The 5,042-nt window shown below is 40.8% G+C and overlaps 1 long non-coding RNA gene across 1 annotated transcript; it reads right to left on the bottom strand.

The window, feature by feature from the left end:
- Positions 1-3,146: 3,146 nt before the first annotated feature.
- LOC143556788 (uncharacterized) lies at positions 3,147-3,668 on the bottom strand. Its single transcript, XR_013139445.1, has 3 exons — positions 3,584-3,668; positions 3,457-3,508; positions 3,147-3,367 (listed from the first exon to the last, which is right to left on the bottom strand). It is a non-coding gene; the product is annotated as an uncharacterized LOC143556788 (long non-coding RNA).
- Positions 3,669-5,042: the final 1,374 nt, after the last annotated feature.

Here is a 5,042-nt window from a genome sequence, read left to right as displayed (position 1 = left end):
CCCATCCGTGCGGGACCGTCAGCCTCCCGCGGGTTCAGGAGCGACTGCAAGTCGTTCCCCTCTGAAATAAACAGGAAAAAAGTTAGAAGAAATTCTAAATCAACAAAAAGAAAGAAAGCATACCGTAAGGAACAGAGTTCGAACCGTATTCGAGGACGATTGGGATCTTATGCGCATCCGCAGCCTTCCACACCCGGCTCATCCCCAGCATCACCATCCCGGACTCCGCAAACCGGTAAACCGGAGATTGGACCCGAGATATCTTCGCAAACCATTCCGCCTCCTGGTAGTTGGAGGCGTGAAGGCTGGGAAGTGCTTGCCCATTCTTGAATTTCATGGCAATGGGGATGGCGCGAGCGGATATGAAGAAGAACTCCCGCTTCCACGAGCGAAGACTGCGCTCGGTCGCGCAGATCTTTAAACCCTTGATTCGGGTTGTCAGGGTATACCACCCCTGGATGCACCTCCAAGTGTAGAAGGTCATCAGGCGGTCAACATAGGGCTCAACGCCCAAAATCCGGCACACCCACTCGAAGTGGCGAATCTTGGCGATCGCCATGGGGTGCAACTCGGTCAAATGAACACCGTGCCTCTCAAGGACACGGTAAACAAACTTTGTCAATGGGAACCTAAGATTCCCATAGACAAAGAATGCAGCATATACCCCGATCTTGCCTCTGGGGGCATCGTACACCGTCTGGTGGGGCTCAGGAAACTCAGGCTCGAGTGACTCGAGCATGAACTTCCTGACGACGTACCGATACAGATCGCCAGGCAGAGCACACTGGCACTCGCCAGCAGTACTCTTGTCATCGACTGCAGATTCGAGATCACGAGACATCTTGTAAAAGAAGAAGAAAACGATTTCGGGAGAATGCTTGCCTGAAAAGGTGAGTATTCGCCGGAAATCGCAAAAAAGATGAAGAGAAGAGTGAAAGTGTGGATTACAAAGAACCCTCTCCCCCTTTATATATTAATCGCAATTAATGCGATGAAATTAATGCGGAAGAGAGATAAAACGAAGGTGCAATGAAACTATGACACGTGGCAAAAAGCAAGCTGGCAACAGCTGTTGACAGGACGCATACCATTAATTTCGCGGCCACGCCCGAAAAATCGCGCCCACGCGCCTGAAAAAGCGTCTGGAATGACCATGTACTGTCACGTCACCATAACTTCCTGCACGACCTGACACAGTCAGAAGAAACCGTCGCACGACGTGTCAGAGGTTTGGACTGTTCTTATCCTTCCACCAACTCTTCGAATTTCAAAATTCAAAATTCAAAAAGATTCAAAAGTAAGCGGGAAAATACCCCTTACCTTGGCAACCAAGTAACTGTAAGACAGGTGCGGGTACAGTGTTAAGGCAAAACCCTTCACATACTTAGCACCTGCAAGGAATTGAAGCCAAGAATTCCTCGGCAACCAAGTAACCGTAAGATGGATGCGGGTACAGTGTAAAGGCAAAACCCTTCACATACTTAGCACCCGCAGGGAATTGACGACGGGAATACCTTGGAAGCAAAGTAACCGTAAGACAAGTGCGGGTACAGTGTCAAGGCAAAACCCTTCACATACTTAGCACTCTGCAGGGAATTCAAACCAAGAAGGATCTTCTGGGCCATGCTGGCGGAAATGGGAATAACATCCCCGCATGACGGGAACGTCGAGAACTATATTGTTCGAAACTCCATGATGGGATTGGTGGTTTTAGCATAATTGATCAGTATGTTGTAAACTACCAAAACCCCACGGAGAATCCACACAAATGGGACTCAACGCTCCTGACGTACGAGGAGGTTACAAACCTACTCGCCTCACACCCAAAGATCAAGCAGAAAAGTCGGGAATTTCTGCGTGACATCAGGAAAACCGCGGGAAGAATCACCACGGAAAACCTAAAAACTAAACCCTTTTCAAAAAACTCCTTGTAAGTCCAAAAGTTCACCTCACTTATTAATAATTCATGAGAAGAACATTGGACTGGGGGGACTTGAAGAGGTAGGTCCCAGCAGAGCCCAGTTGGACCCGCAAGACTCACCTTGAATAGGGACGTCAGCGCAATGACCAACTGCTCCAGCAGGACCCACCATGCTCAGAGAACCTTACGCGCAGTACGCCAGCTGTACCCGCAGGGAAAGCCTCCCAATGGCGAAGTACCCCGCCTGTTCCCGCAGCTGCGGATACAAGCCATCAGGGAAGGCTACCCGCACTAACAGCAAGGCTACACGCACAAGGCATTCGCTACTTCAGTAGTCACATGAAGGAATGAGCAAGGCGGGAATACTCCCGCATAAATGAGCCAGTCCGTATGCTTCTGGAAGGTCTTTCGTACTATACCTACTAAGGTATGGACGGAACAGACAATTTGACCAGAGCAGCCCATGAACCAATCACAGGGTGACAGCTCACCGACAACAATACGAGGAGGAGCACCCCTCTAGTACTGTTTGTCACTATTAGCCGCTGCCTACTCACCAACCCTTACGATGGGACGTGCGCAGCCTACAGTTGGTGGAACAGTGTGTGGCCGGCAGTAAAGGAACAGTATACAGCCGACCTTTACTGTTGGCCGTAGCCTACCCACCAACCAGCATGGCCTGTGCGTAGTCCACTGTTGGTAAAACAGGAATACTATTCAGCCGGCTGTACCTTCTGGGAAACCTACCTTCGGCTATAAATACTCCAACACCTTGGAATGGTGAGGATCATCTGATATCTCAATCTTATCTAGCAATCTCTTAATATACACTTATATTCAGAGCAATCTAGTCTGATTCTCACGCCGGAGGGTGGTCACAAGGAGGAACCCCCCCCCCTTCTCAGTGACGAGCTTACGGTGTCTGTTTTGCAGGTCCCCTGAAGAACAACCTTCTCTGCTGGACCTCATCCTCGTGGGAAACATTACTTAACCCCCAGATTATCTATAATCTGCCCGTGGGTTCACTTAGTGTTTCTTCACATCCAAAAACCATATTATAATTGTGTTAAAACCCATCATACCAAGCATCTAAAATCCAAAATAAAAAGTGATAATTTAAAAACCATCATACCAAACAATCCAAAAGCAAATGGCAATTGTCTTAAAAACAAATAAACCAAACATCCGAAAGCAAATGACAAGTGTCTTTAAAATTTAACCCACGGATTATTTTTCCCTTTTTGGAGTCAATAGATTTCCAAGCTTACCATCTTCTTTATCGCCTTTCAAAGACTTTGGCAGTCCTTTTGTTCCTGAATTTCTTGGTTCCACCTCATCATCGTCATACACATCAACCAAATTACGCTTTAGATTACTTGAGGACACAACATCATAGTTGCCTATTGACACGGGTGTTGTATTATCACCGGTGAACGACAAAGAGTCCTAGTATAAGAAAACGGCAAACGAATTTGTTAATGAATATTCTGTTGGATTAAATATTAAAATAATATGTCCAAACAATGAAAGGGCACCTTCATATTAACAGTATCTTGAGAAACGCTATCTCGAGTCCGAAAAGTCACTCTGTTTAGAATAAAGAAATTGGTTATTTTAATTATAAATATTAAATTAGATTACTTATATAAGAATGAAATTTACCTGGTCTAGGTTGAAATTTTTCTCTAGATCGGAAATTATATTCTCATCATTGGAAAATTTGGTAATACCAAAACACTTTTCTTGTCTATCCACATTATATTTCTTGAAAGCGTACTTCTTCCCCAATAAAATATTCAAAACACCGGGAAATGGTTCGGAATCAACATCCAGTAACAAAAACGATTAATAAGTAAAAAGATAAGACACCTATATATTAAATTCATTAGTCATTTCGTTATATTAATTATACCTTTATAAATCTGTCAACCAAATCACGAAATCATGAGCAGTAACTTTCAAGATTTTAACTGCATCCATTTCTCATAATATCAAATCAATGATGCCAGTAGGATATTGTACTCGTATAAGTATTCTAAACCTTCAAAATTAAAAAAATAAAACAAAATTATAATGCCAAAATCTGATTAGGAATGGTGGGTTTGATAGCTATTTGTTTATATACTTATTGATTGGAGAGAAGTCTTTATCTTTGCATCTATCATTGCTGCATTTTATATCGCCCTTTTAAACCCTTTTTGGACATGTGTTGCAAGATAAGTAGTACCATTGTTGAGTTTGTGGTACATACTTAATGGTACCAAGAATGACAAGTGATCTAACCTGTAATAATAATAAAAAAAGTATTGTAGTTATGGACCATTATGTTTTTTAATCAAAGTAAAACATAATAATAATAATAATAATAATAATAATAATAAAACTTTTTAATATTTACTTGTGAAATGTTATTGAATTCAGTCTTGATAAGAAAATCATCTTGAACAGAGCAATTGACAGATGAAGAAATCGTCCTATGACTTGAAACGTTTGTCCATTTGTTTTTTGAGTCAGCCTAAAAATAAAATATATTAAAGAACAGTTATACATATATAGTACTAAGCTTAATATATATATATATATTCATATATATCTATTATGTATTAAAAAAACATTTAATTTATATAGTAACAAACCTTTGCTTAAATGAAATTATGTCTTCATCGATGAAAAGTTTGGAATTAACTTAGCTATTTGAAGCCAATGTTTTATCTAGTAAAGTTTCCAACAGTTTAAAATGTTTATGTTAGAAAAAAAATTAACAAAAATTATATGAAATTAAATTAATAAACGACAACTAAAACGTACTTTGCCAGAACTTGAATCTACCAAACTGCAAGATAATGACAACGTTTGTTTTGCCTAGATTTTTTAAAAATAAAATCTTTCATCTTATTAGCATAATCCGAAAGAATGTGACACTGATAGCATTAGCGCTGTAGATCATTTAGTTTATAAAATATAAATAAATAAAGTTATATAAATAATTAAGAAAATTTAAAAATAAAAAGGAAACTAACTTCAAATCTTCAAGATAAACGGTAATTTTAGGTGTAGGATTCTGTCCTTTACCATGAAAAGTCGTGGGCTTTTCCGAGCTGGTGAAGAGACCAATGATACG

This window comes from Bidens hawaiensis, unplaced genomic scaffold (genome assembly GCF_021521415.1).
Source record: "Bidens hawaiensis isolate Kalapana, Puna unplaced genomic scaffold, B.hawaiensis_p1.1 tig00018743_1, whole genome shotgun sequence".
Lineage (NCBI taxonomy): Eukaryota > Viridiplantae > Streptophyta > Magnoliopsida > Asterales > Asteraceae > Bidens > Bidens hawaiensis.
The sequence above is the reverse complement of the archived record's forward strand: the minus strand, read 5'-3'. Positions and strand labels throughout refer to the sequence as shown.